Source organism: Euprymna scolopes, chromosome 3 (assembly GCF_053919585.1).
Source record: "Euprymna scolopes isolate OS-2025 chromosome 3, ASM5391958v1, whole genome shotgun sequence".
Taxonomy (NCBI): Eukaryota; Metazoa; Mollusca; class Cephalopoda; order Sepiida; family Sepiolidae; genus Euprymna; species Euprymna scolopes.
Genome location: NC_136484.1, coordinates 77,956,945 through 77,971,232, shown reverse-complemented (window position 1 = coordinate 77,971,232; position 14,288 = coordinate 77,956,945). Strand labels below are relative to the sequence as shown.

General features: G+C 35.4%; 1 protein-coding gene across 3 annotated transcripts in view; it reads right to left on the bottom strand.

Moving 5' to 3' along the window:
* Window positions 1–14,288, bottom strand: part of LOC145256431 (NAD kinase 2, mitochondrial-like) — a 198,186-nt gene that overhangs the window by 157,775 nt on the left and 26,123 nt on the right. The gene's annotated exons all lie outside the window — the stretch shown is intronic.

Sequence of the window (14,288 nt, the reverse complement as noted above, 5' to 3'; positions counted from 1 at the left end):
GATTCCGGCTCTGTTCCGGTTATAAGAATTTAAATGGAACTCCCATTAAAGGGATTATTGGTTTGGACTATCTGAGTAAATTAAATAATCTCAGATTAGTTCCATGTCTTAATGGAAATGCATGGTGACACTGTAATTACACAATTCCATTTGGCCAGAGCCGACATTTTTTGAATAAAGATTTGAATAAGGTAGATTCGCCTCCCTTTAATTGTGTTGTGAAATCCCTCCCTCAATGCAACAGCTATTTAATCAATTCTGTTTTAAATCTCTTATGAGGATGGATTGAAGCCTTTCTTCTCCAAATCCGCAGTTGAATGAGGGGTAGAGATGTTGCTCACCCTCGACTCATTAGGAATCAATGAAGAGGTTAAGTTATCGGCCGTGGACAAGGAGAAAATAGAGTTTAAAGACTCCATCATATGGGAGGAGGGGAAATATTATGTAAATTTACCGTGGCATCATGATAAACTCCCACTGGTAAAAAGTAACTTTGTGACTTCCTTAAAGGTATTGGAGAGAGTGGCAGAGTCCTTAGAAAGGAAGGGAATGTATAATGAGTACCCCTAAGTGTTTAAGGATTATGAAACATGTGAAATAGTGGAGCAGTTTTTTGTCCCATCTGGGAAGTATGAAGATTATATTTGGGTTCCACATAGACCCGTTACTAAGGAGGGACCTAGAATGACGACAAAAAATTGTCCCGTATTTAACTGATCCCTGAAACGTCAAGAGGGGATGTCAATTAATGATGCTGCATACATGAGAATGAACTTGATGGCTAAATTATTGGATTTATTGCTGGGATTCAGGAAAAACGAATATGTCCTTCTAGGTGATATAAGGAAGGCCTTTTTACAAATTCACCTTAAATCGGAAGAGGATAAAAACAGATTTTATTTTTTTCCTTAAAAACGGTGACAAATTATGTACATACAGGTACAAAACAATTATATTTGGGTTCAACGCTAGCCCCTTCATTCTGAACTTCATTTTGAAATTCCATACGGAAAAATATGCAAAAGATGCAGCATCGCATGCTATTTCCAACAATTTTTATGTAGATAATCTTGTCACCACCAGTTGTGACGGAGAGTCCCTACTTGCTATTTATAACAATGTTCGTAACAGGTTGTTAGAGGCAGGCTTCGATTTACGATCCTGCAATTCCAACTGTTCTGAGATACAAGATAAAATGTTGGAGGATGAAACTATTTCTTCTCCCTTCCCAGCCTTTGAGAAAGTATTGGGATACCTATATGATCCTATCTGGGATACGTTCAAACTTTCTTCCACTTTAGTGGACTCTGAGGTCAATACCAAACGGGGAATTCTTTGTCAAATATCAGGAGTATATGACCCTTTATCTATGTTTCTCCCTGTCACGATTCAGGCGAAGATCTGGAAAAGCAAGTTGTTGTGGGATGAGCAGATACCCGAAGAGCTCAATAAACTGTGGCAAACCCATGCCAAGGATCTAAACGCCTTGGGGAAGTTTGAATTTTCCAGGCGTGTATTGTCAGAAAATCAGTCTGTCAAATTTGTTTCTGTGACGCGTCAAAAAACGCATACGGATTCACCCTGTATGCGAAACGGAGCGAATTGTTCTGTTGTTCGCAAAGGCCAGAGTGGACCCAATTAAAGGGAAGTCACTTCCCACTTTGGAACTATTGGCTATGTTTTTAGCCCTTAAGGTAGCCCCTCAAGTATTGGGTGCTCTAGGGCCCTTTAACATTGATAATTTTTTCCTGATGTCTGATTCCCAGGTTGCACTCTCGTGGGTCCTGAACGGTAAAGGATCCAAGAAAAATATATTCATTGAAAACAGGATCGCAAAGATCAAAAAATTTTCAGAAGATATTAATATTCAATTTGGCGTTCTACCGAAATTAAAATAGGTTTCTTCATCAGAAAATCTGTCAGATCTTCTAATTAGAGGTATCAGCACTTCTAAATTTTCCCAGTTATTCAATTTCTGGATGTATGGCCCGGAATGGCTCATTAGAGATGGCACTGATTGGCCAATCTCACCCTTATCACGCCTTAGAAAAAGTGTTGAAATTTTATGATTTGTTACGTTATCATAGTGCTGATAATTTTAATAGGGCCAAATTATTGCTATTTGCTAATATGCAAATGGAGGCCTTCTCTCATGAACTAGGTTACTTGAAAGAATCTTCCAGTAAAGTGCCTCCCCCTAGGGTAACTGCATTAAGGTTATTCCTTGATAAAGATGGGTGAATTAGAACCAGAGGTAGGATACAGAATTCTGATATTCTGCCCTTCAAGGTCAAGTTTTCCCTTTTGTTGGGAAAAAATTATTATTTAACAAAACTGGCAATTAAGGAAGCTCATCTTAACTGTTACATGGGGGTTAATTCAACCCTTAGTAAGTTAAGGTTGTCTGGGGTTTGGATCCCTCAGAGGAGACAAGCCGTAAAAGCCTTCATGCATATTTGCACTGTATGTAAAAAAATAAATGCTCTGCCTTGTAAGGCACCTGCAGGGTCACTATTGTCTGCTCATAGGGTAAACTTTGTTCGCCCATTCAAACAAGTCGGTGTGGATTTCACCGGTCAATTTTCTATAAAAGTTGGAGGGGTAGAAGTTAAAATGTACATATTACTCTTTACATGCATGAGTTTGCGTGCAATTCACTTGGAATTATTGTCGGGCATGAGCACCCGCTCTTTCATGCTGGCTTTTTTTAGGTTTACCAATTTATTTGGTATCCCTACGCATGTATATTCCAATAATGCAAAATCTTTTTTGTCGCGTCCGGAATATTGTTATCAAACGAGCTCGAATCGGATGAGTTGAAGGAACAATTTAAATCCATTCACATCGTCCATCGAACAATTCCCCTTTACTCTGCCTGGCAAGGGGGGGGGGGCCTGGGAGAGACTAATTAAAACTGTCAAGCAATGTTTGAGGAAACTATTGGGCAGAAGAAAGTTGGATTATTTTGAATTTCTGACTGCACTTTCTGATGTGCAAAAGGCAATAAATGACAGACCCCTCACTTATATTGTTTCTGCCGACAAAGACTTTAGTATTTTAAGTCCAAATCATTTTCTTCAAACACGTTTGCTTATTAATAATTATGATGCTGAATTATGTCCTGACCCCCCCCCCCCCTCCCAAATAGGATTACCTTATTACATTCCCTCGAAATGAGGAATAAATTTGTTGAAAAATTCAATCGTATCTGGCATAATGATTACCTCTTGTCATTAAGAGAAGTTGATGCCAAAATCGGGAGCAATTGTGCCTCCAAGTTATCTGTTGGAGAGATAGTACTTATTAAGACTCCCAACAAAACCAGACAATTCTGGAATCTTGGTAAAATAATTAAATTAATTACTGGAAGCGACAATAATGTCCGTTCTGCGGTTGTTATTAAGGATGGGTGCGAACAGGTCCATTCCTTAAAAAATCTTGTGCCCTTGGAAATTAAGGGCAATGATAATATTGCATCAACTGAGTTTATAGAAGAAGGAGGTCCCTTTTTCTGTCCAACCTGTTCAGTTCCTAATGATGGAACATCGCAAATGGTGTGCTGCGATTCCTGTGACTGCTGGTACCATTTCAGCTGCATGGGAGTTAATCAGCAAGATTAATTAGGGGAGTGGCTTTGTTCTAATTGTAAGGATGAAGTTCCTCAGGTCATTCCATATAGTGGAAATTAGCTAATGTCTGGATGCATGAGAATTTTGAAGTTTAAACTGAAAATTGACAACAGACAGTGGCACACATTAATATTAAGAAAGTTTAACTGAAATAAAGTTATAATTATTGAATCTCAATTTGAATTGTCAACAAACCAACATATTATGGTTAAGAAATTTAACTGAATTAAAACATTGAAATTATAAATTTGTCCAAGTAAAGACTTATGTTTATTGGATCAACTTGGTATTTGTCGTTTATACAACCATTTTATTAATTAACTTGTATTGGGAAAAAGTAATGATTATCCATTACTTTTTCCTCCTTGACAGTGTGAGAAATTCCAGATACAACCGCCAGCTTTCTTGTTTAGGCCGGCCACACAGTTCTAGTAGCCGGTCCGTGATTGGTTAATTTTGAATGAGTCAAGAAATTTCTCACAAAATATATATATATATATATATATATATATCTACCCAATTATATTATATATAGTGTCCATTCTATTATAATCCGCTGAAAAAAAATTGTAAAAGAGAAAATATATATATATATGGGGGGGGGGGTACTGCTCGCACACGTGAAGCAAATAAATCATTTCACATTTTCGTTTGTTTTTTTTGTTTTTCTTTTTAAACAAAACACTGTTTAATTCATCATTAAAAACTAATGTAATGGATAGAAGTGTACACGTTACATATTTATTTTTCAACTATATTTTTAAAATTTAACCAAAAATGCTGGATTGCTTTTAAATTATATATTTTGATAACCGAAAGCTCTAGTTGAGCTAATAATTATGTTCTGATAATATGAGCTCCAACTAAATATGTGAGAACATTTTTTTTTATATTCATATTTTCATTTTTTGTTAATTTTTAATTCGTTCTGGAATAAAAAACAAGAAAAGTTTGTTTACAGTAAAGTAATTAAAATCAGCGATAGTAGCTGCTGCTGCTTCTACAGATACTTTTTAAAAATGGAACGATTTTTCCAGGTATCATGATTTGCTCGGTACCACAAGAGAAAGCCGGTTACATTTTTATTTTAGACGGATAAATGTAATAAAAAGATTGATTTATTTAACAGTGGGTGTCCGAAGAAATTCTTTTTCAAAATTTTCCAAACTCGTCATGTCTTTTTTAACACAATAAAAAAATGAGCTGTCAAAAGAATTTTGGACAACCAAATCTATTAAAAGTGATATCTTTTCTAGTTAATTTCCAAATTTCATGAAAGCATTCTTAAGAGAAACACGGTACAACAATGTATAAATGAGAGGGAGGGGTTATAAAATCTTACCGAAAACGCTGTTTTATGATGTTAACTTTTTAGCATTTTATTTGCTTAAAACTCAAAATATATAATGTACATTATTATTTATCAATTTATTTGAAAGTATATTCATTTTCGAACAAAATGGTGGTATTTGGAGGACTTAAGGGTTTTTTTTAAAATATGGCGATTTTAGCAGAACCCCCTTGAAATCCATATTTATCCAAAGCATTTTATGGTCTAAGTGTATTGCTATTTTTAGTGCATTTATTTAATGTAAAATGTTTATTTCAACAATTAGCGTTACACAAACGCAAGAAATTATGATTTCTCCATTGCTTATGACCCCACTCAGATTGTTCACGAACCCACCCGTGTGCCCAACAATGACGGCCAGTATGCAAGTCTCCTAGACCTTTTTCTCACAACTTGCCCTGAACTATGTTCAGTTTCCGTTCCGTCTCCTCTTGGATCTTCCGACCACTCAGTTGTATCAATTAAGATAAAAATGAAATGTAATAAGTCCTCAGACGTAACTCTTCATCATACAGTATATCGATACACTATGGCTGACTGGGATAGTTTCCGTACATTTATATCGGATCTTCCTCTGCGTTCCATGTTTGAAAACGATGTGTCGTCTATAGTATCAGACCTGACAGAATGGTTAATTGTAGGTATAGACCATTTCATACCCTCAAAAAAGTTCCAGCAAAAACCTAAGAGCCAGCCATGGTTTTCTCCAGAATGTGCTGCTGCTATTGCGCACAGAAATCACTTTTTCCACTGCTTCCAACGTAATAGATGTATGGAAACTAAAGCCGCTTTCAGGACTGCCAGCAACCATTGTAAGAAAGTAATAAAGAATGCAAGAGAGTTGTATGCTCAGTCCGTCAAGTCCAAAGTAGCTGAGCAGCGGCTTGGTTCCCACCAGTTTTGGCAAATTGCAAACAGAATCCTGAACAGAAACGTGTGCTTTATCCCAACTATCATTATTGGACCTGAGTTAATCTCGTCAGCATCAGACAAAGCCAAACCCTTTGCCAAGAACTTTGCAGCCAATTCTATCCTTTGCGACCAAGGCCGCCAACCCCCAATATTTCCTCCTATATCAGAAAACACACTATGTGATATACATATATCTGTACGTGATGTTGCCAAGCTAATCAAAAACCTTGATTCCAGTAAAGCAACCGGCCCTGACGGTATCCCAATTATAGTACTCAAAACTTCAACCAGAACTAGCACCCATACTTACAAAACTGTTTAAACGTTGTCTTCAGGAGAATTGCTTCCCTTCACCCTGGAAAATCTCATCAGTATGCCCTGTATTTAAGAATTCAGGTGATCGTTCATCTCCCTCTCAGTATAGGCGAATAAGTCTCCTGTGCGTCATGAGTAAGTTGCTGGAATCTGTTAAAAAGAGAAGTAATCAACCATCTCAGCAAAAATAATCTTCTTAGTGACACACAATATGGTTTCCGTTCTGCTAGATCTACAGCAGATGTGCTTACAGTTATATCTCATAGGATTAGCGAATCTCTCGACAGAGGCTACCTTTCTAGGGCAATTGCTCTTGACATATCAAAGGCCTTTGATAGGGTATGGCATAAAGGTTTACTTCACAAGATCTCTAGCTATGGCATAGCTGGAAATGTCTTCTCAATTATTAAATCATTTCTCTCTGATAGGTTCATAAGAGTAGTAGTTGATGGGCAAAAATCAGAAGCTCACAGTATAAATGCTGGAGTCCCTCTGGGGTCCATCCTGGGCCCAACTCTTTTCTTGATCTACATTAATGATCTTCCAAATCACATCCTTACATCATTCGTAGACATTTTTGCTGACGACACTACCATCTATGGTAGCACATCTAAGACAGTAAACGACCAAGTTCTCTCCGATTCTCTCTCCTCTGATCTTGATCACGTACAATGGGGAAAGGAGTGGCTGGTTACTTTTAATGCATCTAAAACCAAGCTTCTATCTTTACATCATCAACGTTCTGATCCCCATTTGGCATCAATTAAAATGAATGGCTCTCGTCTTGGGGAGGCCTCAAGTTTTGACAGGCTTCTGGGCTTGACCTTTACTCCTGTTCTTAAATGGAATATGTACATCAAATCTGTTGCCAAGGCCGCTGGAAAAATGGTCGGATCCTTCTATCGATCCAGTAGATATCTCACTGCTGATGCAATTCTCTATCTATATAAGAGCCAAATACGTCCGAGGATGGAATACTGTTGCCACATATGGGCAGGAGCTGCTAGAAAAGACTTGTCCTGCCTTGATAGGGTTCAAAATAGACTTCGTGGCCTGGTGGGAGATGTCCTTTTCTCTTCGCTGCAACCTCTATCTCACAGAAGAGATGTTGCGAGTTTGTCTCTGCTTTATCGTTATTTTCGTGGAAAGTGTTCGACTGAGCTTCAATCTTGCCAAACTTTCACAAGAAACACTCGACTAGCTGAAAACATTATCAATAATTTTCCCCACTCTTTATCTGTGCCTAAACCTAAACATAGATTCCATGATCAAAGCTTCTTTCTTAGAACTGCACGCCTGTGGAATTGTCTTCCGTTTTCCTGCTTTCCAGCTGTCTATAATATGGTTGTCTTCAAGTCCAACGTGAACAAGTTTCTGATGAGCCGTTCCACTTAAGTTAACAAATTTACCGAACTTCCATTACTATCGATTACTATATTATCCTTTTGACTACTCTACACTCTTTAACCCTTATCCTTGAGTGGCCTATCGGTCTTGATAAGTGGTGACGCCTATGTAAAAAAAAAAAAAAAAAAAAAAAAAAAAACCTAACCACATAGTATCTCATGTCTTTGAACTCTCAACAAGGACTAAAATATACAAAATAGTTAGAAACCTAACCAATAAATGTCACAAGGACATTTATTGGGTGGGTTTCTAATGGTATTTTGTGTAATTTTTTGTAATTTTTAACTCATTGTCAAGACCATTTTTTTTAATCTGTAAAACAAAACCGTTTTTTTTTTTTATTGAGGATATCTAAATAATAAGTAGACGGTTCGATAAAAAATTTAATTGTGATACATTTTGTAAATTTTTACCTTAACATTTTTCTTTAAAATGACTACCTCTTAAGGTTTTCGGGTATGCTGAAAAAGAATATCGCATTTAAATTTTCCACATATATGTAGTTTTCCAGATATTAAGCAATGTCATTTCTTATGTTATTGCTGGTGGCCATCTTGGTATGCGTGTTTGTGCATATTTTCTCATAGTTGCATGCTCCAAGATGGCCACCAGCAATAACATAAGAAATGGCATTGTTTAATATCCAGAAGACTACTTATTTGCAGAAAATTTTAATGCAATATTCGTTTTCAGCATACCATAAAACTATAAAAGTAATTATTTTAAATGTTAAGGTGGAAACAAGGTAAAAAATTACTGTTTTATTTCTTTGTTGACATAGTTGAAATTTCAGTAAAACAACAGAGTAGAAATGACAAAAATTACCATCAACTGGTGAATATATAGTTGTTGCTTATGATTCTGGTACTGTGAAAGCTACATTGAGGATTCATGGAGGGTACGATTTATGGTTGCATCTCAGAAAATAGGGGTATATTTTGGGCCAGATAGAGAGGATTTACAAAATTGAAAATTGGACTGGTCCCAAAATGCATAAGTTCTGGTCGACTATGAGAATTACCATCTTTTACAGAAATCCAAAATCTATATGAAAAATTTTCTTCGATTTACTTCCGAGATTAATTCATATCTAATCATTTTTTTCTTTTCTTTGAGGGGAGTAGTAAATACCGGCCATGAATGCTCTTTAGGCATTCAATGGTTACATCCCAGATTAAGCTCTCCTTTGGTGAAGAGGCAGGTAAATGCCTACTATAAGGATATATTTAAATACCAGTATAATTAGTTTTGTTCATGAAGAGACACTCATTGTATGATACCATGCGCCAGTTTAAAAAAAAATTGAAATTTGTACATCTTAATTTATAATTCATGACTTCAGATTGCATAATCAGAAAGAGCACACAATTTTACATAAGACTGCCAAGTTTTATGAGAATAGCTTGAAAAATAAATGGTGAATTACCGAATTTCTTGAAATGTTGAGATATGTAATTTAGCCCACTTTTTCTAAAGTCCATGGAAAAGCCTAAATTTTGGCACTTAAAATTCTCATAACTTTTGAACTACTGATGGTATTTGCATAATTCAAACGGTTTTAAGCATCTTTTACATAGCTCGCTTCATGCAATTTGATAAAATAACAAGAAAAAAAAATTAACTTGTGACAAATCGGAAAAATACGATAAAATAATTAGAATTCTGCTCAATAATTTTCCTAATTTTTAAGCCAAAAAAAAAATAGATTACTTATACCAAATGCTGTAGGACTTAATTATCCACCGACCTGTATATTTTTAACATGCTGCAACTTTAAAGTTTGTTATATTTCAAAATGTTAATACGTTCTAAGTGAGCTTTACACACAGCAAAAAGCAAATATTCACTTGTAGCTTAATTCGTGAAATTTGTAAACAAAATTACTTATCCTATCACTAAGTCCAAGTTGCAAGCCCCCTCCCAAATATAGGGTTAATGGTAAGTTTTTAAAAACTTTCCAGGAATTAAACCCGAACAGTGAAACGTGACCATTTTTTCCATGCGTAGTAAAATAAAGCTTTAAAAACATTGAAATAAAAACTTAAGTTTGAGCACATTAAAAGTATACAGGACGAGACTTAATTAAATTCTAATACATTTGATATAAAAAGTGTTTATTTTGTTTCTTTTTTGGTTCATGATTTCGCGACTTAACATTTACTATTTATTCTATTGTTCCTATTTAGTTGCCTCCTCCCCACTAGGGCAGAGTTAAATACAATACTGGTTTTTAATGTAAGAAAATTTCAGCTCCCCAAAAAGTGGTAACTAGATTGAAAAAAAAACATATATATATAGGCCTCAGTGTAGGACTTCTTTCATTGGCCGAGGACAGAATAAAGTAAGTGTAGCATCCAAACAGTTATGTTTTGTTCGTAACAAGAAGGCCAATATTTGTCATTGTTTTAATGTTTAATATTTCATGTTTTACTATGTAACTATAGTGTATATATTTAAAAAAAATTTTAAATATCAGTTGAATTTCCATAAACACAGTAAACACACACATACACAATCATTTACTATTAATCGAATATTTATTGAAATGAAAAAATAAAAAGGAAAACTCAATTATTTTAATTCTATAAATTTATAAATAATAAATTTAAGAGTTTAAAACCCAAACTCTTAAAAGTATTATGAACTCTTAAATATCATGTGAATTAAAATAACTAATAATTATCAAATAGAAATTAAAATAACTGGAAAATAGCCAAATACAATTTTTAAGTCCATATTTCTAAAAAAGTCAAATGTGACCTGATAAAAAAGTTGTATGAGCTACTGGTAACCTTTCTTTCCCCCATTCTTAAGCTTATTCTTTCCTTTTTCAAGTAGACCATCCTAGGGGTACACAAATACATAGTTTTCAACTAGATCACTTCACAATTAGGTGTGAAATCACAATTACTTAAGCAATGAAAATGGCTTGTCTATTATTCTTTTGAATTCAACTACTTCCAATATAAACAACAGCTGACCAAATATGACAGAGTTCAGTTTTCATTCATTGAAGTTGCCACTTCTTAAAGTCAACAACAAGGAACAACAGTTGCCAACAACATCAATATTAAAAGAAACAAATTACTACTACTATCAACAACAAAGGTTAGTGGCAAACACACATCACTCATCATCTAGCCTTTGAATTGAACAAATATTCATTTTTTTCTTCGTTATCCATTCAAAATACCCTAAATGGACAAATAATTATGAAACTAGATGTAAATATAATAAAGCCTGCGAAAAGTCATATCCATGGCTCAAAAGTACCGATGATTGTCAGCGAGCGTACTATGTGTTATGCAAAGTGATAGTTTTACCTAAGCAAAGCAATATTTCAACAAGAAACAAGAATTTTTCCCAAAATTCTCTTGATAATTTTATATATACAAAATCAAATGACTAAGAAAAGGAAGCAGAAATAAAACTTAGTTTAATTATAGCTTGCCATTATTCAATCCATTCAATTGGTGAGATTGTGAAAAAATATGGTGAAAAAAATGTTCTAGAGAATATAAACGTGCATAGAAATAAGTGCACTGCAATAATTAAAAATGTGATTTCGGTTACACTAAAAGAAGGATTAAAAAATGATTTCAAAGACAAAAAAATGTTTTACTTGTGGATGAATCCACTGATGTGGCGACTCAGAAACATCTATGTATTCTCGTTAGATTTTACTGTAATAAGAACGAAAAAATCCAAACTGCTTTTCTGTCCATTGTACAAGTAATCGAAACCACTGCACATTTTGTTTTACAGCGTAATTGAACAAATAATTGATTTTGGCAAAACTCTTAAAAACTATATAGGATTTGCTACTGATAGCGCAGCTTCTATGGTTGGCAGTAAAAATTTACTGTGGTGACGAATTAAGACAATCACTGAGTTGCATTCAGATGAAATGCATCTGTCATTCTTTAAGTCTTTGCATCGAACATGCATTCTTAAAGTTAGTTTTCTTTTAACTGAAGTGCCATTATGGTTAGTGCCCTTAGACGAGAATTCAAAGTTATTTCAAATAATGAATCCTGTAGATGAAGAAAATGACTAATGGATAAATGTTCCTCTTCGATTTTAAAATTTATTTAAAACAAGATGGCTAGTAAGAACAATTTTATAATATTTTGATGAACAGGGAGGAATTAGGTTATTTTTGCACTTGTGAAGCAAAATTAAGTATTGGTGCAAAATACAAAAGTCGTCTGCTGAAAGAAATGCTGGCAGATAGGCTTAATTACTTTTACTTTTTGTTTGCAACTCCCGCTGTTTAGGAATTTGAAATGATAAATTCAACATTTCAACAAGAAAACAGTGTTCCACACACACACACACACACACACACACACACACACACACAGTCAAAACAATTGATAATGCATCACCAGAGTTTGTACGAAAGGCTTTTCAACAAAAATGGAACATGTAAAACATTAGAAAATGTTCAGTTTGGTGTCAGTTTCAGAAATCCATAGGTTCACATTAACAGCTGGTGCACAAGTGGATAAAAACTACACAATAAAAGTGAAATTGAGGTGTCAATCTATGTTGCAAGAAGCCTTACATCAAGTAGAAAAAAGACATCCCGAAGCTGCCAACCTGTTTAAAGGGTTTTTATTTCTAAACTCTGATAAAGTTCTTCGTCAAAGATTAAGACCAAAGTTTGGAGATTTGTCATTTCCACTGAAAATTTCCATTGAAAATAACTGTATAATTGAGGCAAAATACAGAAAAGTTTGTTTGGTAGAATAGTGTGAAGAATCATATTTTGCAGAGAATAGCATTCCTCCAGATTCTCTTAAATTCTAGCAATTCTAGCTTTGAGCCCCGAAGGGGCATAGGCCATCTACAACTTTTTGTAGATGCTTTTGTAGCGACCGAGTTCTTTTTATGGGGTGAGAGTGCTGGCCTCACGCCCAACCTTCCCAAAAGGTACATACAGCGCCTAGCCTTCTCAAATGGTCACCCATCTGGTACTGGCCAGGCTCAACGTTTAACTTTGGTGATCTGGCAAGAACCGGTGTGTCAACATGATTGTGCTGTAACAAGGTGTGGCAAACATGATAATTCTAATGAACGTGCAGCATATGCTTTTTAACATTCCTAATAATCCTCACAAATAATGCAACTGTTGAAAGATTGTTTATTTTTGCTTTTCAGGTTGTGACCCAACCAGCCACAGTAAGAAAAGATTAATTCAAGAGATGGTTGCAGATAGTTAAATTGGAACCATAGTCGAAAATTGCCTCAAGGAAGGGACCAGCGAAGGAGGAATTAGAGCCTTTTTATTTCATGGCGGGTCCCGGAAAATACTGTATAATACTGCTAGTGGGAAAGGAAAATGGTGTGGCCGCCAAAGTAAGTGCATTTCCCTTGTGAAGGAAAACAAAACATAAAAATATGAATCATTTTGGGAAATAATATTTTTGATGCAACAGGACTATTCAAGGTAGCTAATTATTTTCTCTACAGGAGTTTTGAACCTGACCCGGGGGTCAAGCATGAAGTCCTCAAGTGCAGGAGAAGATATCGATGGGAAGTCATTGTCAGTGGAAATTGTCTGATCTGGAAGTGGGGGAGAGAAAGAACCAAGGTGTCAGATTGGATGATGATTGGCTGCCTGGAACATCTAGGACGGAACCTACCCACCCCAACCATCTATATAGATGCAGAAGCAGGGAAGAGCAGTAGGAGTTGAGTTGGAATTGAACGAAGTTGAATCTGTCCACCACTTCACTCACATGCCATTCAATAGCACCCATCCGAGGCCCGACAAAAGCAAGAGATCGGTACTTGTAAACCCCGACTAAAGCCATTCTTGTACACTAAGGAAGAAACTTTGGAAAAAAAAAAAAAAAAAAAAAAAAAACTGTACGTTTTTATTATTTGGGAATCTCTCTTTTGTGAATAATTAATTATACGAAAACTACAAACACCATCGGTTATTGTCATTGCTGAGACTCACAAGTGAACTTGAAGGAACAAGCAGTTGAATGATCTTCCTTTTCAGCAGAAGAAAGCAGAGATCATCCATCATGCGACCAGCAGCATATCGATCCTATAATTGAAGTGGAAAACATCACATTTAATTGCCATTCCCAGGACGTTCGATGAAGTAACCCCAAGATGTAACATCCAGTGAAGAAACACTGGAGTGAAAGGTTACATTTGGGTTCGTGACTAAGATTCGTTACATTGGTCCCGTGACTGAGGATCTGACCCCTTGCATGGTAAAGGTGGTAAAGATTCCTTTCACAAGGTTATTTAATGTCAAATACAGTCAGGTTAGAAAAAGGTTTTTATGTTTTTTAATATTTGTGCATAGGGTTTAGTTGGGTTGTTTTGTAGAGAAAGAATTTTTTTTTTTTTTTAACTGTTGGAAAAAGTCTTGTTACTCTCAAAAAGGTAAGTATTTGATCCAGGCAGTTGTTTTCAAAGCTGTTCTTCATATTTGTTGAATTTAAGACACTGTTTTCTGGCATTATCAATGGCTCTACATTCCACAAAAATGCCTTTGACAGTGCAAGTTTTTTGACAGAATGGGCATTGTGGTTGTTGCTCGTTTTAATTTTCTTATTGTGTTTTTCCAGGGGATGGGGCATTCTACCGGATGCCAAAATTCTCTTTAGTTTAGTTACTCCAACTGAGAGATCTTTCTAAGATTCTAACCA